Raw genomic sequence first — 22,872 nt, 5'->3', positions numbered from 1 at the left:
CTGTAGGGGCAGGAAGGGCACAGAGCAGGTTTCTATGATCCAAGCAGATGGGGTAACAGAGAGTCCTGGAGCCCCCGGTGAGTTTCTCAGGTTTTTATTGAGGTTTTACATGTAGTGCAGCAACCAGGTACATGGCAGGCAGGGGTGCCTGCGGTAGGGGGGTGGTGGTAAGGCCAGGAGGCTGGTAGGCCTCAAAGGCCCTGGCAAGTCTTCACTCTGGGCTTCTCTGGCCTTCTTTCTCTCCTTTTCTCTCCAACCTCTCTTCTACTCCTTTACTGCTTCTCTATACCCCAACCATGGCCCACAGAAGTAAACAACTCAACTTACAACAATGTAACAACTGCAGATGCCCCATCATGCAGGGCAATCCTGATGGTGGGAGGGCAGAAAAGCCTGAAAACCATTTACCCTACGGTGGCTCAGAAATTTAAATATTCCCAACCCATTCTCCATGCTCGCTAGCTCAGTGGTACAGTAGTACTACTGTCCTTAGTCACATTTCTTGGGAAACAGGAGTCCATGGACAGTTCATGTGCAGAAAGTTTATTGGCAAGTGCTGTAGGAATTACCATCTTTGGGGAAAGAAGGAAGGAGGGTTGGGCAGAGGGAAGAATTGAACATCTATGCAGTCCCAACAAAGACCACAGCTTATTCCATAGGTCTTGGGGACAAGATGCTCTGTGGTGGGCAGAATTCTAAAATGTCAAAAATTCCTACCCTCTGGTGTCCATGCCTTGTCCTGAGTGTGGGCAGAGCTGCTGAATAGGATGGGATATCATGCTTATGGGCAAGTCAATAAACAGTTGACTTGGAGCTCATCAAAAAGGACATCTTGGATGGGTCTGACCTAATCCCGTGAGTTTCTAAATGGATCTGGGGACCTTCTAGAAAGTCAGATTCAAAGCTTGAGAGGGACTGTGGGACAGTACACCTGAGGCAGTGGAAATCTCTAGAAATCTGAGAATGGTCCCTGGTCCACAGTCAGTCAGGAAATGGGAGCTCACTCCTATAATCACAAGGAGATGTATTCTGCCAACACCTGATGGAACTTGGAAAACCCCAAGCCTCAGATGAGACCCCAGTCTTGGCTGGCATTTTGGTTTCAGCCCAAAAAGACTTGAGCAGGGGATTCAGTTTTGCCATACCTGAACTGACCTACAGACCAGGAGACAATAACTGGGTATGGTTTTTGCTTTGTTTTATTTTATTTATTTTATTGATTGCAGGTATAGGACCACACCCTTCAGGTTGTAGTGTTACCACACTACACACCACATTGCTTTATTCTTTAATTTTGAGATATTATAGATTCACACACACAGTTGTAAGAAACAGTATCAAGAGTTCCTGTGCAGCCTTTACCCAGTGTCCACCAGAGGTAACATCTTGCAAAACTAGTACAAAATCACAACAGGATATTGACACTCAGAAAGTCAAGATACATAACATTTTCTATCACCACAGAGATCCCTCCTGTTAGCTATTTATAGCCACATGCTCTTGCCTCTGCATCCCCTGCCCCCACACATCTTTAACTCCTGGCAACCACTAATGTTCTCCATTTTTATGATTTTGCCATTTCAAGAATGTTTTTAAAATGCAGTAATCCAGCAGGTAATAGGTGTGGCTGGCTTTTTTCACTCAGCAGAATTCTCTGGAGATTCACCGACAGCGTGTGCAGCAGCAGTTTGCTTCTCACTAGTGCTGAGAAGAGTTCCATGATGTCAGAGCTCTGCAGAGCTGAGCCCCTGCCTGCTGGAGGACATCTGAGTCTGGGGCTACTACCAGAAATGCTGTTTAGAACACTTATGTAGAGATTTTTTGGTGAAGATGTTTTCATTTCTCTCCAATAAATACCTGGGATTGCAGTTCTGTGTCACGTGGCAGCTGCACTTGAAGTTATTGAAGAAACTGCTGAATTTTTCCAAAGTGGCAGTGCCAGTTTACATCCCCACCAGCAGTGTAGGAGCGTTAGAGTTTCTCTGTATTTAGAACTGTCACTATGTTTTCGCTTTGACCTTTCTGATAGGCGTAGACTGATCAGTCACTGTGGTTTTGATGGACTTTTCCCAATGGCTAATGTTGGTTAATGGTTCTTGTGTTTATTTGCTATTAGTATATCATCTTCAGTAAAATTTTTCTTCATGCCGTTTTCCCATTTGCTTTTCTTAGTTCCTTCTTCTTTTTTAACTGTTGAAATTTGAGTGTGTGTTACATGTTCTAGAAATAGCTGTTGGTCAGATTTATGGCAGTAATAAGGTATGTAACATTTTGAGACTGGCTTTTGAAATACTTTTCTGTCTGAAGCTTGTCTTTTCATTCTTGTAACAGTATTTTGCAAAGCAAAAGTTTTAAATTTTAATGACACTATCTTAATTTTTTCCTTTGTAGATCGTACTTTCTGTTGGCAAATCTAACACCTCTCTGCCTAACTTCAAATCACAAAGATATTCCCGTTTCCATTTTTTAAGTTTTATAGTTTCACATTTTACATTTAAGCCCATGATCAATTTTGAGTTAATTTTTTATAAGAGGTGGTATTTAAGTTGAGGTTTATTGCAAAGGTTAACTACCTCCCTTCAACTGCTTCTTTGTAAAAAAATCAGTTGGGGGCCTCCTCGGTGGCGCAGCGGTTGAGCGCTGGGTTGCAAAGCTGCCCTGGCCTCTGCAGCACCAGTTCGATCCCCGCCTGCTCCCAGGCCGCAGGAGGAGGGTCCCACATGGTGCGCAGACCTCTCTGCTGCCCGCTGCTCCCCTCAGCAGTGTACTTCGGTCCTTCTGCCTGCTCTGCTCCCCACTCTGGCTCTGGTGAATTCTCTCACCCTCCCGTGCTTCTGACTGTACCCAGTGCTTGTATAAATAAATAAATCAATCTTAAAAAAAAAAAAAGTGAACAAAACCACTTAAAAAAAAATCAGTTGGAAATATTTGTGTTGGTCTATTTTTATTTTATTTTCTTTATTTTGTATTCTGTTCCACTGATCTATTTGTCTATCTCTCCGTAAACAACACAATTCTTTAAGTCTTGAAATCAGGTAGTCTTACTCCCTTTGCTTGCTCTTGCACAAAATCACTTTAGGTATTCTGGGTCTTTTGCATTTCTGTGTAGATTTTTAAATAATTTTGTGTTTACCTTCCCAAAAAATGTTGCAGGCAATAAAATTAAATCTGTATATAAATTAGGGAGAAGTGATGGCTTACTGGGTTCAGTCTTGCAATCCACAAACATCTTGTCTCTACTTATTTAGATCTTTGATTTCTTTCATCAGTATTTAGTGGGTTTTTTGCACAGAAATCCTATGTGTTTTGTTAGATTTACACTTAAGTGTTTCTTTTATTCTTTTTGAGTAATTGTAGGTGGTGTTATATTTTTAATTTTGATGTTTACCTGTTCACTAATAGTATATAGAAATGCAATTGATTTTTGGTATGTTTTATATTTTACAACCTTGCTGAACTCACTTATTTTGTTCTATGAGCTGGGCTGCTTTTCTTAGTTTTGTAGATTTGTTATGATTTTCTATTTAGACAATCATGTCATCTATAAACAGGAACAGTTTTATTTCTTCTTTTCTTATATGTATACATTTTATTTCTTTTTTGTACCTTATGCTGTTCATCATACCTTCTAATAGATGTTGGCTAAGATTGGTGAGAGTAAGCATTCTTGTTTTGTTCTTGATCTTAAGGGGAAAAGCGTTCAGTCTTTCACCAGTAAATATAATATTAGCCGTAGAATTTTTGGTGTATACTCTTGAACGAATTGAGAAGTTGCACTTTATTTTTTTTTTTTTCTGCCAGAGTCTTTACCATGAATGTATGTTGAATGTTGTTAATTTGGGGGGCATCAATTGATAAGACCATGTGATTTTTTCCTTTAGCATTGAATATGGTGGGATACATGGATTGATTTTCAAACATAGACCCAGCCTTGCAATCTAGGAATAAGTTTTCCTTGGGAGGATGGAGAGGACCTTTGGAGAGAGCTTTGCTGGATTTTATGCCATCTGATAAAGAGTGGTGAGTTCATCCAGCAGTCAGGGAGAGAAAGAATTTCCAGGGTGAGGTGTAATGCATATAAAGGCACTGAGACATGAAACCAGCTTCTTAGGGGAAAAATGCAAGTATTTCAGGCTGGAGAATAGAGTCCAAGAGGGAGAGTGGCAGAATATGAGGCTCAGATATTGGCAAAACAGAGTTCCAAAAGTGCACATGCTATGTTCTAGACGCTGGTCCATCACTTGAAGGTGATGGCAATCACTGTGAGGCAGGATATGGGGACTGAGCCAATAAAATTTGCCTCTTAGAAGCCCAATGAGAAGGGCACTGCAGGACTGAGCCTAGAGAAGGTGAACCAACAGGGACACTTTAGGAGGAATCCAGGAAAGGAAGGCCAAGTCCTCTATTACCACAGTCTCTGAACTCATTTTCTTTTCTTCAAATACGCGTCCTCAGAGCCCCTTGATTCTCTTTATCCATTACTCTACCACTCGTTTAGGTCATGTCAAAGTCATATTTCTCTGTCTTCCACATCCAATCAGTCGGCTTGCCCCGCTCATAGAAACCCTGTGTCCTCATTCCCTTTGGTCTCTTTGCTCTATTCACTGCTACTAGCTGAGTTCGCCTGGGGCATTCCTATTCTGCTCACTGGCCCCTTATTCTGTGTTTTCTCCACCTCTGATCTATTCGCATCTTTTCCCTGCTTTCATTTTTGAAATTCCCTGCTCTAATCAAATCACATCTATTTCTCTATAAAATCTTCAGAAAGGATCTGCTTGGTTTGGGTTGAGTGGAACAGGCTTCTGATGGGGTGCAGAACTGAGGTCATAGAGGAACTATCCAGGAGGTCTTTGAGAGAAATCAAATGAGACCTGTTAGGGGATCCTCAAAGCAAGGGCATCCATCTGCAGGGCAGAACTTTAGGTCTGAAGAGATACCTTCTCGTTAGCAAGTCCACTCTCTACCTCAACTCTGCTCATTTCTTTCATAGCCGTGTTTTAAATCAGACTAGTTCAAGATAAGCCCAGGGGGGCACTCACTATGAAGTGAATGCAGTTCAGTCAGGTTATTGCTTTATTAATTTTTATAATCTAATCAGCATTTCTGGACTTTTCTTTTCCCTGTTTCTACTTACTTCAATATTAGAAAAGGCCTCTCCTCTCCTTGTTTTACTCTACTTGGCCTCAGGCTTATGGGAAATGGAATAGCTCTGGCCATTATATGGTTGTCAGGACCCCTGGACACTGACTCTACATATACCAGGGTTATCATGCCAGACTCTTGGGGACACTTCACTCTCTAGATTGTAACAGTCTAGGGGCAGGGATTGAGCTGCCTTTGTAATGAGGGTGGGGAGCATGAACGCCAGTCCTTGCTTCCCAGGGACAGAGAAGTATTTGTTTAGTAAATGAGTGCTAATGTTTGGTTAGATGTGAAGCCCTCAGGAAGTTATTCCAAGAATACAAGGTTATATTCCAGTCGTCCAGTTTCCTGATCCAGTCCATCACCATCCCCAGTCCCCAGAACAAACTCTGAAAACCAAAGACTGAGTTTTTAACTTCCTTCATTATTGTCCTTTCAGATCTGCTCCCTACGCCCTCTTTAAGTCCCCTTCTGTCAATTCACAGCCCAGGCATCCATTCTCAGTGTTTTCTCTGCTTGATTCCTTCTTCCCTTCTTTTAGCCCCAGGTTGTTAGTTCAACCTGTCAGATCTCTGTTTGTAATAGTTATAAGGGAATTCCTCTCCAGTCTCAACTCTGCTTGCCTCTGATTATTGTCTGCTTACTTGTTGACCATGATGACCTTCTGGCCTTGAATCTTCTGATCTTATGTGTCACAGACAATGGTGGTAATGTCAATGGTGAAAGGAGTGGCTTCAGTGTGGTTAAGACTCTTGGTCGATGAACAAAGGGTCTTCAGAGTAGAAATCACCTTTAGGAGGGAATGGAAAGACAACAGCAGATTGCAGATTGCTCTATGCCAAGTTCCCATGACAACCTATAAAAACTAAGCCTTTATTAATATCACATCCAGTCCTCCAAGCCTGACAGTGGAAGAACTGCCATGTAGATAAAGTGCCTGGATTTCATGGCCCCAGCTCTCATGAAACAGCTGCCTCATTTGCCTTCTTACCCAGCCCCTACATATAATTCTACTCTCTGTGTACAGTTCGCCCAGTGAGAACATGCTGGAAAACAGACACCCCTTCACTAGAGCACTTAGATTCCAGACAGCCTCCTCTGCCCTGCTGTGTTCTCTCTTAGTATCAGCATGTCCCAGCTCTAATGGCATAAATGGACATTTGAGCATCAGTGAGCACATGTGACTGTTACTGGTCTGCCCATCCCCATATTCTAGATCTTACTCAGTGACCCTGAGGATTGATGCTTAATGCATACTTATTGAATGAATGGATTTTGCTTCAAACTCAAGGATGGCAAAAGAGAAAACAGCCTAGAAAGCCAGTGTAGCTAAGGACTCTGGCTTATAAAATATAACTTACTCATCTGCACCGTGTGCGCCTTTCCAGGGCCTCCCTGTCTAATGCCTGGCGTACCTCCATACCTCTCCTTTCCCACCTGGTACGCTACTGCCTACCCTTCCTAAGACAGACCCACAGAGTGAGAGAGCTAGGAGGTTGTCGTCATGTACTCTAAGTTCACTCTCTAAGGTTCCAGACTCCTGCATGAAAGACTGTCTTCCCTGGGTGATAGATTCTGGAAATGTCTACTTCTTCAGGACTGTTCATTTATTCTAGGTCAGAAAGGAAAATAGTTTTCATCTCCTTTGTGATGTTTGTCAGTTTCTCCTAAAGCACTCTATGGAGAATTAGCAAGAAGAAAGGCATGATCAATGAGCAGGGTGGCAGAGAGGAAAGATAACATTTTAGAATATATTTGCCTATGTCTTCAATAGGACCACCTGCTTATACAATGAAAGACTTCTGATACCCACACTTAGGGGAATTATTTCATACCTTACCTTTTAAGGACTTAAGGTTTCCCTAAGTAGTCTTCATGTCTTCTACTCCACTGGAAATACTTGGAGACTGAGATATTTTAATATCTTGTATCACTTTCTGATGTGATTTTTCTGTGATATAACAAACTGAAGGAAGCAACTGCAGTGAGTGGTTTTCTTAGATTATTTTTTAGAAATTTATTATGTGAGTTTAATGGGATGCTGTGCATTTTGTCAAGCTCCGGCAATGGTGATGGATAACCCAGGGACAGTCCAGATGTTCCGTCTCTGCCCTTTGTACCTGGGTCTGAAGCACATCTTCCCACGGGCCCTGCTGGGCGGCTGGCTCAGCATCTACATCTCTATACTGGAGCTCTTGATGCCAAACCAAGAAGACTCTTGAGAGCACACATTAGGCCTGCAGGTCATAGCAGCTGAGGGTTTAGGTGGGTTGTGTTTGAACCAACATGGGGATGTTTAGCAGAGGAGATAGAGGATAACCTGATCCTCTTAGCCTCACCAACCCCTGACAGTGGGCTACGGATGCAGAGGGAGAAAAATAAATGCCATGGAGAACTGAAACAGGTGTGGGATGGCTGCCAGAGTTGGGGGAAGGAGTTATTGGAAGATGTGAGCTGGGGGAGGCAGCAGAGACTGAACAGTGAGTACTGGTGTTGAATATTGTATCTGGATGTTCACTTCACCAGTACATTTTTTTCCAGTACTTCCCCATAACTCTGAGATTGAACATGCATGTGATCAGTCTAAAACTGTGACTTTGTTTAAAGCAATTTTTGGAAACCTGCCAGAAACAGAAGCAGATAGACATAGCTTCCAAATTTCAAATATGGAAGAGGAGGGATTCTCTCTGACTCAGTAATGTGACCAATTCTTAGGAACAAAGCAAGCATCAACGCAGCTCCTTGCTCAGGCCGTTTCGACTCATCTTCCTACACTGTTATTGGTTCTTTCTCAGAATTAGGTTTGTTTAATCTTTCACTTTCTCACTGGGCAGCCTATCTGACTTGAGGTAAAAAACAACCTCCTATGTGATGAGCAAAGATTGACTATCTAGGAAGTGTTCATTTTCCTACTGTTTAAAAGATTATTTTACAAAAAAAAAAAAATATGTTACCAAAAGATCAACATATAAATCTCCATGGATGATTTAAGAAGTATTTTGATGATGAATGAAACTAGACTTTTGGGGGTGATCATGATGTAGTGTTTACAGATGTTGAATTACAATGTTGTACACTTGAAACTTACATAGTGTTATAAAACAATATTACCTCAATAAAAATTTATTTTTAAAAAGGCAGTGCATTGAATTTGAAAATTGCTGAGAGTAGATGTCAGAAGTACCCATCACAAGAAAAAAAATTGTAACTCTATGTGGTGATGGATGTTAACTAGACTGATTGTGGTGATCATTTACAACATATGCAAATATCAAATCATTATGTTGTACACCTGAAACTAGTGTAATATTATATGTAAATTATACCTCAATGAAAAAAATCAAAGCTAGAAGAGCGTGGCTCATGAATTATGAAGAGAAAATCCATTTTGCATCCTGAGCCATGCTACTAGTGTCTGAGACAGAAGGATATTGTTTATAGGTATCCTGTCCAATATATGAGATGACAATATGTAGGATGACAATAGCAGCATATACTATTTACAGTGACCACATGATTTATTATCCAAACTGGCACTCTTATGAGAGTGGAAGGGATTGCAAATAATCATTATTCCAGGACAATAAGTTACACTGAAATGTGGTAATCACAGTGGGAACAGCGTGGATTCTAGAGTCAAGCCCAGACTTCAGCAATAGTTCTACACATACTTACTCACCAAGTGAGCCCTACTTTCTTCATTTGACAGTAATACCTATCTTGCAACATTGCTATGAGGATTAAATGAGATAGTATTTGTGAATTCCCCAAACATAGCACAAGACTGGCTTTCCAACTGTACATAGTTTTAACTTTAGAGCAATATGGCAGGAAAGGTGAATTTGTTCATTTGTTCATTTATTCCTTCACCCTTCAGTGAATTGCATAAGCATTTATTGAATGGAACAGGCCCTCAGGGGAATCAGTGCTACTCTATAGGGGATGCTTTAGAAATGTTTGGAGGTGTATTTTGTTGTCGCAATGACTTAGAGGGGACTGCTGGCTTTTAACAGGAAGGTGCCAAAGATGCCAGACATCCAGCATATACAGAAGAGCCCTGAACAATGAGTGATCCTTCCTGTCCTCCTAGTGTCCCACTGGGCATTCATGTGAGTTTCAAAACGAAACAAAACTCTTCATAATGATCTGAAACTAGAGATCAATTTTATTTTACTCACAAATGCAATTTTTTTTTCTTTTTGTAGAGTTCTGATATGGAGAGGAATTTCAAGAAATGTATCAGCTGTGTAAATTACAAGAAGGTTGTACTTTGTTTAGAATTTTACCAAGGGTTGCTCACCGTTTCAAGAACTCTCAATACTGTTGCATAGTAATGGTCCAGTGGGGAAGGCTATGTTAGTCACTAATACAACACATCTGCCTGAAACTGTATGTAAGGTCTCCGCATTCATGTGATTCACTCCATAGGAGCAGTACCTGACTCCCGTCCACTAATGTGGGCATGCTGACCTATGGACTTTATGAAATCATATTCATTTATTAAGATTATTTTTCTTTTATTTCTCTTAAAAGGGCATTGTATTTGTGGCAGAACTGCTAGCTGCTCACCAAATCCAAGTTCTCCTCTTCTAAGCTACCAACTAGACTAGATTTTCCACCCACCCTTGAAGTTAGCTGTGGTCATGTGACTGAATTCTAGCCAATGGCACCTGAGCAAAAGCAACTCATACCATGAAAACCTCCTACATGTCCCCTCCCCAACAATTACTTCTGTGCCCAGTCCTAAGATAGGAACAAGCAAAAAATAAGATATCTTTTATATTTCAGACATTAAATAAAGGATTTATTTATTTTAGTAATCAGTGTACCCTAACTAAGACAATGTGATCTTCTTTTAAAAATACATATAGCTGAATTTAATTTTAATATAGTAAAGAGGACAGGAATATTAAAAGGAGGGTTAGGTGTGATAGAGTGAGGAGCTACTGTCCTGGATTGTGGAAGATTCTCTAAGAGCTATCATTCATCCAGTTTGTAATAGAGAATGCATAACTACACAGAATCACACGCCTATGCAGAGTTAATCATTAATTCAAGGCAGTGTGTAATGAAAAAACTAATGAGTTGTATAGATAGGGTGGCCTTCAAATGTTTTTCACTTTGCAACCCTATTAATTAAAACATCTTGAGCAAGCACGGTCAATCTATGTATATTCTATGTAGTTCAAGATACTGTCAATTATACCTTACATCATTATTTATGTCTCATGAAGAAAGAAAAATATCATTGCCATTTCAATTGTGACAAGGTTTTCTTTAGGAATCAACTACAAAATGCATATGAATATGAGAGATGTTAAAAATGGGAGACCATGTGTATCTTAGAATTGATGAAAATGCGTCCCCTACTTCTAAAGGAACAAATAATGTTCCATGGAAAAACATACACAAAATGGGAGGTTTTTTTTTTTTTTTAAAGGTAACAGTGGCTTCAAGCTGTAAATGATTCAGAGACATAACTTCACACCTCTTCAGCAATGTTACCAGACCCAATACCAAGGCAACCATGGTCTTCCACCATAGCTCATTGTGTCCCCTCCACAAACTCTGCTCTCTCCCTCCCATAGCCTCAACTCTGCAGAGGCTGAGATTTTATAAGCAAAATTCCAATCGTTTGCATCCCCAAAGATTATTGCAGATACCCACTTTGGAGACTACTGGCATAAAAATAGATCCTCTGTAAGGGCTACTATTGCTCTTAGCTATGCCTGCAGGGTTCTGGATAAATGGAATAGCATTCCAGAGAACAGAAATGGACAGGGATGTCCGGATAGTATTGGAGAACTGTGAAATAAGCAAGGGGCTAGAAGACTGAGAATCTGAGCCTTGGCACCAGGGTTAATTGCCTAAGTAAGGTAGTCCAGAAAGGGAGTTACTCTCTGAGAAAAAGATAAATAATTTTACAGGAGTAGAGGCCATCCAAGTGGAGTTATCCTTGTAGAGGGCAGGCAGTCAATAGCTGGGCTCTGTGTTTAATGTCAGCCTACGTGAAGAACACAAGATTGTAGTCAGTGCCACATGAGGCTCACTTTGTAAACCCAATGTGGTTTGAAGAAAACAAGTCAGCTGTTCCTGGTTCAAAATATCTCTCTTCTTTGAAAAATTAATCCCTTTCAGTTAAGGAACTGAAGACTCCAATTAAAAGGCAATTACCCCCAAGAGAAGTGACCTTTTTGTTTCTTGTGAGTTAATACTACAAAGGAGATAGGTTGTTGAAAGGAAAGTACGATGGGACTGTAGGGGAGGAACTGGAGGTTAGAGAATAGGATCCCCACATGGAGAACGATACAACTAACAGGAGAAGTAGGAAGGCATGGGGTCTATAGAGTGACGTTTATGCTCATAATTTGCATAGGGAATCTTAGATTCTTAGATACTGAAAAAATATGTAATTCAAGTTGTATCTATGATACGTATTTTTTATATTAACCACCTTACCTTGTGAGAAACACATTTTATATTATAATACCTTATATGTATATATAAAGCACACACACGTACACATATCATAAATGTATTTCTGTGTATATATAACATGTTTTTGAGTGCACATGTATGATAAATATATTTCTGAGTTTTAAAAGGTTTCTCGTGTGAGAAAGCATACACACACATATGATATATAATATAATTACAAGTGTATCCATCAGCAGAACACTATATTTATCATAATTATAAATAATATATAATGTTTATATATCATACAGTATGAATAGATGCACAAGATGGTTTCCAGCAAGAGAAAAATTGTTACAAAAATTCAGAAATAACCTTTTTAGTATTTTGTAAGCTTAAAATCAAGGGAAGAAATCATAAGGGAATACAGCGATTAATATGAATAGATAATTTTAACATTCTGTTAGAAAAAGGGAAAGCATCACCAAAATTAAGATTAAAAGGTAAACTGAGAAAGCATTTGCAGCATATATAACAAAGAACCACTCGCTTTGTTATATAAACACTCTAGCAACTCAAGGTGAAAAATGCCAAGAACCCTAAACCCAAACAAGAAATGATTAGCATGAAGTTTACCAAAGAGGAAGTATTACTAGTCAATGATTGTAAGGTCCATGAGGACAGGATGGTGCTTGTGTGCTCTGCATTGTTTCTCCACACACATGTACAGAGGAAAGGCCACTGAGCACACAGCTAGAAGGTGTCTGTTCACACAGAGGGCCTTTACCAGGAGTCAAATTTGTTCCTTAATTTGAATTTCCCAGTCTCCAGAAATACGAGTAAGAGCAGCCTGTTGTTTAAGTCACCCTGTCTAAGGTATCTTGTGATAGCTGACTGAGCTAAGACACTTAACGTTACTGCAATTATCTGTATGACGATGGATTCCTTCACTTACATTACAGGCTCTCCAGATCGTGTCCTATTCGCCTTTGCTCCTGATGGTGCTTAACTACAGGTGCCTGGCTATAAATGCTTATTAAATGCTGGTTAAACCTTAAATTCTGTTCTAAGGAGTTTGCACAAGAACAATGGGAGCCAATAAGAGGTTTTGAATGGGGAGTGTTAGCTGTGTATTCTGAAGCAAATTCTTGCCCTTTGGAACCTCTTTCTGGTAATAAGATTCAGGTCGCACAAGGACAAAATGACAGGGAAGTTCTCTGAACAGCATAACTCATTGTGTAAATGTGTGCTGGCCATAAGATTTCAAGTTTGCCCCCCCCAAACTCCTTGCAAAGTGAGAACATCTGCTAAAAGACCACTCTGTGAAGTGCTAATTTTATTTCTGTTTATGCAAGCTGGACTAACGTTGTGACTGAGTAATTCTTTCCAACCCTGTGCTATTGCTACCTCTGCAGAGAGAATGTCCAGATGTGAAGGGGATTTGAAGTCCTTTATCATGGGAAAAATCTCCCATCATGCCTTTCAAGGCTTCTAGACAATAAGTAGAGATTCCCTCTAAATAGTTAAGTCACTTTGCTACACAAGAACTACTGAAGGGGTGAAACTTGGGTTTAAATTTGTAAAATATGCTCTAGCAAGCCTAAAGGCTATTGAAACACACACACACACACACACACACACACACACACGCACGCACGCCTGTTGATATCGTTACTGTTCCACCCTTAGGAATACTTAGCTTATAAAGACCACAATCACTAAATACTTTCTATAAAATGTCCTAGCCTGGGAGGTAGCTGTGTGATAAAGATTTCCATATATGGGAGTGTGACTAACAACTGAGAGAAAATGTGGCAGAGACTACTGGCTACAAATCTTGCATAATTCCCTGAGAAGAAAAAAAAAAAAGGATAACAAAACCTGCCGCACGCAGGAAATGCCTGGCTAACAGAACGGCCAAGCACATTGTGTGGGAAAATGCATGGGCTCGCTAGCACCGCTCCCCATGGAATGATGTCTTAAATACTCCCTCCTCATTTCTGCCCTTTCAGATGCCTAAGAGCTTGTTTAGGGACTTTTGAAAGAGACCTTGGCACTTCAGGCCAGAACATTTCGAATAGCCTTTCTCATAGGCTTAGCTCGTGTTCCTAGCAAACTACTAAGTCCCTAGCCCTAGCCTCTAAATTTTGTTTTGAAGGCAAACATTTCTCTCCAGGCTTCTTGCTTTTCAGAAACCAGCACAGTGTGTTTCATTTGTGAACAACTGGAAGAAAGCAATTCTACTGCCAAACTAAAAAAAAAAAAAGCATTAACTTTATTGGCTTATAATTTTACATAGAGGTTTGCCCTGTCTGCCAGATGTACGGAAGTGCAAAGGAATTAAAGTAGTTTAATCCTCAGAATTGTGCTGGTTGTCTAGTCTAAAAATATCTCAACAGGCTCAAATGTTGGACTGAATTAAAATACAAATGAGGAGAGGAATGTAACATCCCTTGCTCAGCTTCAAAACTTCAGCTGCCTGAGTGGCTTAGGGTGTAATCTACTTGCAAGTCTTCTGGACTTTGCCCTGATTTCCATTCTGCTGCCTCCTCCCATGCAGACAGGGACATTGGTGGTGGGGGCTCAGATGGGTCTAGATTACAGTCCCATCCCTGCCCCTTCCATTCCACTTGGGGGGAATTCACTTCACCAAAATGGGTTTCCGTCAGAATAATTTGATATGCAGAATCTAAAGAACTTTGAAACCATTCAGTTTCAGTTATTGACATGTATATTTAACATATCAGTCTAAATCTTGGTATCGACATTTCCTGAGAAGACCCAGTTTGAGGATCACGTCATCCCCTCCCCACTTGTAGACAGTGGCTCATGGCCCAGGTGATTGGTCTTTATCCTCTTCCAGTCTATTGTCTTATTTCTTTTCTTCTGGGTTCTCTCTCTAACTAGAGGCATTAAACTTTCAGGCTAATGCTGCTATGGGTGCATTTCTTCTTTATAGCAAAGGACAGGCCTCCCCCAAGATGTCCAGAACAGGCCTTCCTAAGATGTGTCACTTTGGCATATGGATTATTTCAAGCTGAGGTCCATGGAGACTGCAGGCTCTGAGAAACATTTATTACTCCCTTAACTACCTAGGAGAAGAAAATTATAGAACTACCCAGAATTAGAATTTTTACATTGATAAACTTTCTCTCTGAGAAATCTAGCTATATGGCACAGCAACATAATTATGGAGCATCTGGTCTTTGTCATGTGAGTCTCCTTCCTCTCTCTTTGAAATCCCAGGCTCCTGTTCCATTCCTCAGCTTAGGATATAATATATCTTCATTTTCATCCCCTTGACTTTAGAATCAACAACCATATAGATTTTCTGTAAGTATATGATTAAATTTGTTCTTTTCTCTTACCAATCTGTTTGATGTTAATTTGATTTCTGAGCAAGTCTGAGGGGAACCCAGAAAGGCAGGGGGAAACCTTCACTTCTCCCCTACAATAGTGAGTGTTCGGGATCAAATCCTGTTCCCTGGGTGACCTAATTCTTTGTGCTTCCACTTCCTCTTTTGTAAAATGACTTTGGGTAAGAAAATGCCTGCTTCCTGGTGGTGTTAGGAAGGGAGATCACATTCGCACTGTGTTCAAGTGGGAACACATTCCACCTGGTGGGAAGAGGGAGAGCTTGACTGGGAGGCACTTGGCCTCAAATCTCAGGTCAACCATTTTCCAGCTGTGTGGGCACCTGATTTCTCATTTGTGCCATAGACAGGCAGGTTCTGATCTCCTACCTCATATCCACTACCCATTTTTCCTTTCCAATAAAACCCTGATTTTTCTGGAGTTGAAATACCTATTTCCCGTTTCTTCTCCTAGTTGATTTTTTGTTTCTTACCATTGTGATTCCAAAATTCTTGATATAATTTCAGTCTTCATAAATCTATTGAGACTTGTTTTATATACCGAAATGTTTTCTGTCTTTGGGAATATTCTTGAGCATGTGAAAAGAATGTGTATTCTGGTGTTCTGGGGTGGAATGGTATATAAATATCTAGTAAGTCCAGCAGATACTTTGCTTTTAATGTGTCCCTAAGTGTGGGTTACCCAACTAAATGTGACCCTACAGTCTAATGTGATTTCCCAAAGCAAATATGTCTTTAGACTTCCTTCTTAGAGCATACTCCCAGGAGAAAGGAAATTAATGCCAGGTATTTTTTTTTGCACTAATAGAGGGCATTTTGAGCTTTGTGAAAAATTCTGACCTTTTAAAACAGATATCCTTAGAGAGGCACCTGAAAACCACTCACATTAATTATATTTGTATGTTTAACTTAGAATTGTGAAGATTTAAGAGAAACATGGTAGCTTTATTCAAATATCACTTCAGCCCCTGGAATGATTTAGCCAACTAATAGCCATGTAGACTTGGAAACAGCAGCTTCTGAAAACCCTTCCATTTTTGGTTGAGATGCATTGTGGGTCATAGGCTTTGAGAGGATGACCATGATATATTACTTATAAATATTGAATGAACTCATTAATTAATTGATGATATAGCCAGTTAGCCCCGATGTTTCTGTGGGAAAAATGCAGCATGAGTCCCAGTACCCAACTTATTGGTGAGACCATGCTTTTGGGTGAAATGGGGTCACCTGGCTTTGAGATCATCTGAAATGCAGCTTTACTTTTCTCTCCCTGATGAACCCTTTTCTGGGAGTGTGCAGAGAAGATCACCTTGAAGCATACAAGCTACCCCAAACCAACTCCAAAAGCAATGGTATATAATTGGAATTGTTAAGGCCAGTAGGACTGATTGATGCATTCCAACTCCATCTTGTTTTATTTCAACTGAGTTAGTATCACACATTTTTGGCATTCCCTTCAAGAAATAGTCTGTAAGCCAGGATCACATGACATGGAGCCTGAGCTCTCAGTACTGGCGTGTTCACTATAGTTGAAGTTATTAAATCTTGAATGCATGGAAAAGGAAATGTCATAATGCTACCAGTGGAGGAGAGAAAGTGCACACAAAATCTACTAATATGAAGACAGCATGTTGGGAAATGAAGCAAGAGGGAATTTTTCATTACTTGTATCTGCGTTTATGTTGTAGTAAAATGTATTTGGCTACTACAGTGAGCTTTATGTACACCTCATCTGTAACAACCTAAGCACTCCATTGGGCTAAAATCTAATCAAATATCTTGGTTTCTAGTTAGTAGATTTGTGGCAAGCCTCTGTGATAAAAAAATAAAAAGCACCTGAAGTATTCCCACCTTAGATATAATAAATGTACCCTTCTCAAATTCAGGTGGAAAAAAAGGAATTTTCTGAATGAGAAAAGGGAATGAGTTCTCTCACTTTTTATTTTTTGACATAGACAACACATTCATTTTATCAAGCACTCTGGCATTAAATTTGAAATTTCAAAGCATAGAAACTCATTTTGAGGTGATATTGGAAAACAGCATCACATATTTTTAATGAACTTTTTTCCATTATCCATAAAAGTCAGCTGAAACTTTCTCCATCATTCTTTACTATTACACTCTGCCCCAAAATTTACCTTTCTATTCAACATGTCAAATTTCAAGTAAAATCCTATGCCCTAAATTATAAGAATTTTTTTTTAGTGAAAAATGAAATTAAGCCATATGGTTTGGCGATAAGGTAAAGGACAAAGCTCACTTGTATACTTTCATTATAACTTTCCTGGATCATCTAAAAAGCCCTGTATTTTCACATGCCTTCTTTTCTTTGTGTCCTCTAGGACTAGTTAGCATCTTTTTGGGAAGAGGGCAAGAGGTCATGTGAAAATGAACTAGTTCCTCAAATGCATATCAGAGACTTTAGCCCGCCTCCAGTCTGTCAACTAGACCTCTGAATGAGGCAAAAGAACAACAGACTTAAAATTTTTCTACTTTGACATGTAGAGGTAATATTCAATCAGTAGAACCTTAGTTCAAATTTTGAATTTTAATCTTTCCTGGGCTAGCTTTCTTCTAGGCTGGGCAGCCGCAGTGAGCCATCATTCTCAGTCAGCTGTGCGGTCAACAAGGCTAAAAACCCAGGGGTCTGCATTGTTTTGTGCTACCAGTGCTGTTTGGATATTGTGTTTTCTATTTTCACACTCAATCACATCTATAAAACACTCATCTGTGTCTGAGATATTCAACATTTTATTAGAAAATAGGCTTTGTGTTGTATGATACTGCCCAACCATAGGCTAATGTGTTTTAAATACATTTAAAGTAGGCTAGCTAAAGTTATGATGTGCAGTAGATTAACAGTACTGAGTGCATTGAAAATACTGTAAATCAAAAATGTAATAGGGATCTTGTAATACATCTTTGTGAATGCATAAATGAGTCAAAGTTGAAAATGAAACTTGAATTAAATACTATGTAAGTTATCATCTTCACATTATCTTTGTTCCCCCACAGAAAGTAGATACTAATTAGGTATATGACATGGAACAAATTAATTAATATCTCACATCCTATTTCTCCACTATAAAAGTTATTAGCTTGATCGGTGTTCCACTTGATTGCTGGATATAAGCTCAACATACAAAAGCTAAAATTGCATTTCTTTACACTAACAACAAATAATTTGAAATGTACCTTTAAAAATATATTTATAATAATAATGTGAAATATAAGGTTTAAAGTATCTACAAATGGATATAGCAAAAGGTATTCATGGAGAAAATTATAAAGCATTATAAAAAGACATTAAAGAAGACCTAAATAATCTGAGAAATAGACCATATTTATAAACAGGAATACTTAATTTTCTTCAAATTAATCTACAAACTCAATACAATTCCAATCAAATTTATGAGAAAAATTTTCATGGATTTTGACAGCCTGGTTCCAGAATTTATGAAAAAGCAGCAGCCCAGAAATAACCAAGACAATCCTGGAAAGGAATCAAATGGTAAGTGAAAGTATGGAGGAAATAAGTACCTGCAATTGCCTGTGACAATTAGGACAACATGGTCCAGCACAGAGAGAGAAAAAACAGACCAATATAAAAGGACAAAATGCTTAGAAATAGCTCCTTGCATATATGGAAATATTTGACAGATGAAAATTAAAGGTCAGAGAGGAAAAGAAGGTCTAATCAATAAAACTATGCTGAAACAATTGGTTGTCTGTATGGAAAGAAATGAGAATAGATCTCTACTTCATTCATTTCCCTAAAATTAATTCAAGAGGGGTCAAGACATAAAAGTGAAAAGCAAGTCTTTAAGAGACAATACTCGAGAATATAAAGGAGTTCAAAAACGTAGAGGAAGTTCAGTCCAAAAGGCAAAAGACTGATAATTGTGGCTCCATTAAAATCTCAAACTGCACAGTTTTAGCTGGGAAAGATGCAAAGGTTCTGAGGGTGCATGTGATGATGGTTGATGTCAATGTATTTAATGCCACAAAACTGTACATGCAGAAGTGGTTAAAATGGTAAATTTTATGTGGCAAAATGTGTATTTTACCATAACTTAAATATGTCTCAAACACTATCAAAAAGTGAGAAGACAAGTTCTAGGCTGAAAGAAAATTATTTTCCCAAGTGTCCATGCTGTATAAGAAATTATACAAAAAAAGTATAGAAAGACAGATTTCGAAATCAAAGAATGGGCAAGATTGATGAATAGGCAATTCACAGAAGAGAAAATCCAACTGGTCAACAAGTACATAAAAGTAGCTCACACATACTAGTCATGACAGAGCTGTATTTTTTTTTTTGAGAAATTTTTTATTAGATAGAAGACTTCCTAGAAGGCAAGATTTCAAAATCAGGCAATACATAATTACAACTAACTACAAAATTTCAGGTAAACTTGCCTTCCAAAATAAATCAGACTCTTGCAATAGAAGAATTGTGCAAGGGTTTCTTTCTTGTACAAAAACAACTCCATTTGCAAAAGGCATACAAAAATACAGTATGAACAAACAAAACAAAAAGGCTATTCCCAGCATAACATCCAACTACAACTTAATAGGACGCAAGCTAGTTAGGTAAGATGGCAGTAACCTGCATTACCTATTCTCTATAGATAAATAATTCATAAGATATCATTTCACATTCAGCATATTGGCAAAAATGAAAATATCTGGCACATCAAATGTTGGCCAGATATAAAAACTTCAAACCCTCCTCACTGTTGATGGGATTCCCCATGAGTCTCAGTCATTTTTGTGGTCATCCTGACAATAGCTTATGAAACTCAAGATGGTCAAACTCTGACTCAGAAATTCAATTCCTGATACACATCCTAGGGCAACCCTTACACCTCTGTGCAGCACAAAGCAGTGACTGGCATAGCAAACAAGCAAAAGCATAATGTTATCAACAGAGTTGTTCATCAATAGAAATATAAATAAACTGGATAAATAAGTTATAAGATAGTCATACAATGCAATACACTATAGCAATAAAATATGTATATGAACAAACCATATACATGGATGAGCATGAGAGATTTATTTTTTAAAGGTTTAATAATAAAAGCAAATCTCAGAAGGTGTATACTACATAATCCTATTTAAATAAGTGAAACCACAAAATGTGGTGTGTAGGGATTCTTAGAGATGTAAGAAAAATTTAAAGATATCAACAGGACTGATAAGCACCAAAGTCAATTTGGGGGCTTTCTCTAGAGTGGAGGGAAGTGAGGGTGACCTGAAGGTGGTACACAGGGGTTTGGACCATCCTGATTATAGCTTATTACTTAAGATAGATAGTTGGTAAATTGTTATTCTATCATAGTAATGTCTCTGCCTTTTTGTCTGTCTCAACTATTTCATAATAAAAAAAAAAACTTTATATTTGGGGTGGCGGATCCAACTTACAAGAGTTGCCACACAGGGTTTCAGAGGCTCCCAGGGTTTTGGGGTTTCCTCTCCCCTTGCTGGCCTTAGAAGTGGCAGGTGAATTCTGAGCATCCTTGCCACTTCTCTATTTCCCTGGGCATATACTCAACAGACAATGAATAAGGATTCAGATCAAGAAGTTTGAAAGCTGTTTTGTCTTTTGACCTGGGCACCAAGGGCCAAGATCCCTCATGCTCCTGTAGGGAATTAGCAAGAGTAAGGACTGAAAAGAAAAGATTGGCTAAATAGATGTAAATTTAGCTCTAAGGTAGGCATTAATGGAGATTACATTTACTCTTGTGTCTAGAAGGAACCCCAGGGCTTTTAATCTTTATATCACAGCAGACAAATAAAACTGACTTGCCCACCCCACCCCAGAAGGGCCTCAAGCACAAGCTGCATTGCCTTCTGTCTCCCCTCCACACCACACACAGTATACCTGTCTTTCAGCAGCTGTCAAGGGGGGAAATGTCAGCATGAATCACCGGGGCACTTTATTTGTCTCTTGATGATAAGCTGTATAATAAGTTGTCAACACAAAGTCTACTTCTGAAATCTATCATCCCATCGGCCCTCTGGTCCTACTCAGGCAGGGCGTAGAGAGATTACAGAGTCACCAGAGAAAATAAACCCTGCCCAGTGATGAGAGGAGAACCATCCTGCAGCTGCCTGGCCCACCAGGCTGGTGCTGCTAGCAGGGAATTTGCTGAGCCTTCTGACAGCTGGAAACCTAGACCAACCAACACCCCTTGTAAATGAACCCCAGACACTTCTCTCTGGCTCCCCACTGTCCTAACAGCCCAAACAGATCAAATGGGCTACATTTTGGCAAAATACTTCACAATTAACACAAGCCCACAGCTTGGGGAAGATGCTCCTAGCGTGGCTGGCTTGTTCTTGGGGGCTCACCTTTGTTGGGGTGAGCTGCCTTCCTGCCTTAGATGCCTCTCTCGGCTGGCTTCTGTCCTGAGGGTTCTGTGATTTGTAAAAAGTGTTTGAGCGGAAGAAGAACAGACTCCCCATCACACTGCCTGGATTCAGATCCTGGCTACACGCTTACTACTTACTTGATGATCTTGATCAAGTTATTAAGCTTCTATTTCCTCCTCCAAAAACAACACAAATGGAAATGATGTCCCGTGCTGGCTGCCAGGAGGAAGAAATGTGTCAGTACGAGTTAAGCATTTAGTTAGTCCTGGCAGAGAGTAAGTCAGATGTCAGTGTTTGTTCCACCAAACTGTAAGGTTTCCATTCCTTACTCTCCTATCCTTGTCCTCTCCAACCTGGTCCCAATAAAACCCCCCGAACAGCCAGGTGTCCTCAGGCTGCTCTACCAGAGTCACAGAAAGGTTGGTGTCCTAGGCTACCGGCACCCCACCTTCTTACCCCAGGTTTGAAACCGTGTCCTCACCTGTGCCACAAGGGTAGGTTCCTCCCATCTGTCATCAAGTTTCTCTGCATCTTGCTCGGGATCACTGAGTCTCAGGAGACTATGACAGCTCTGACCACTGTTCCCTCTAGTACCACTTGGAAGCTGGTGAGACTGGCCTGTTTCCTTTTACTGGTATTAAGACTACGGAAACAGCATAGCAGGCACTGCTTCTGCCCTGCAGCCTGGACCCATTTTCCCCAGAATAGTGCTAGTGTTTGTTAACCTAGCTTGGCCCTGCCCAAAAGTTAAACACAGATTTTATCTCTCTCATTCCTTCAAAGATGCCCTCCAGGTAGGTCCTAATACTTCATCCATTTTGCAAGTGAGGTTAAGTATGGATTAGGGATTTTGGGTGTCATAGCAAGGTCTTAGCTCCCCTGTCACCTTCACATTTAGCCTGGGGCTCACTTGAATCTATTGTTCCTTATCTGGTGTTCTGGCAGGGCAGGTGGGGGCTGAGGGAGGGTGAGGCTCTTCTTTTCCATTTGCCCTGACTTTCTGAAAACACTGAGATGCTCAGGGGAGGGTTGAATGCATAGTAAGCTGCTAACAAATGTTGGCTATGACTAGTATTTATTGAATACACTATATTAAGTCCTGGGCATGGACCATGTCAGTAAGACACAGTTCCTGCCTTCTAAGCAGTTACATTCTAGTGTGGGGGTGGGTGAGATGGGACATGATACTTGCACTTGAGTAAATTGCAAATGCATCCAATAGCTGCTCAAATAGAACCTTGGCAGAGGTACATCTGGGCTGTGGTCATTCTGGAGGTTTCTTGGAGGGGGATGATGTGGTGTGAGTTAGTGCAGGGTCCTTGGGTTCACTTTGGGAAAGGTTTCACCAGAGCTTCCCTGTCAGCGGCACACAGCTAGTTTCCTGGGAGTTTCTCCGCCAGACAGAGATGGTTATTGTATTTAAAGGGCAGGTTTATTAGGAAAAGGGACAGAAAAGTATAGTACACTTGCATAGACACAGAGGGCAGGAAGAACTGCCCCTCTGAGGGGGCAGCATTAGGTTTTATCAGCTTCTTTTGGTAGGGAGGGGCTCATC

General features: G+C 39.9%; 1 long non-coding RNA gene across 1 annotated transcript; it reads right to left on the bottom strand.

The window, feature by feature from the left end:
• Positions 1 to 5,106: 5,106 nt before the first annotated feature.
• On the bottom strand, positions 5,107 to 21,908 carry LOC119238299 (uncharacterized). The gene is made up of 3 exons (XR_005123545.2): positions 21,799 to 21,908; positions 21,455 to 21,533; positions 5,107 to 5,932 (listed from the first exon to the last, which is right to left on the bottom strand). It is a non-coding gene; the product is annotated as an uncharacterized LOC119238299 (long non-coding RNA).
• Positions 21,909 to 22,872: the final 964 nt, after the last annotated feature.

Source organism: Talpa occidentalis, unplaced genomic scaffold, assembly GCF_014898055.3.
Source record: "Talpa occidentalis isolate TD23 unplaced genomic scaffold, MPIMG_talOcc4v2.1, whole genome shotgun sequence".
Classification (NCBI taxonomy): Eukaryota; Metazoa; Chordata; class Mammalia; order Eulipotyphla; family Talpidae; genus Talpa; species Talpa occidentalis.
Note: the sequence above shows the minus strand (reverse complement) of the source record. Positions and strands in the feature narration are given on the sequence as shown.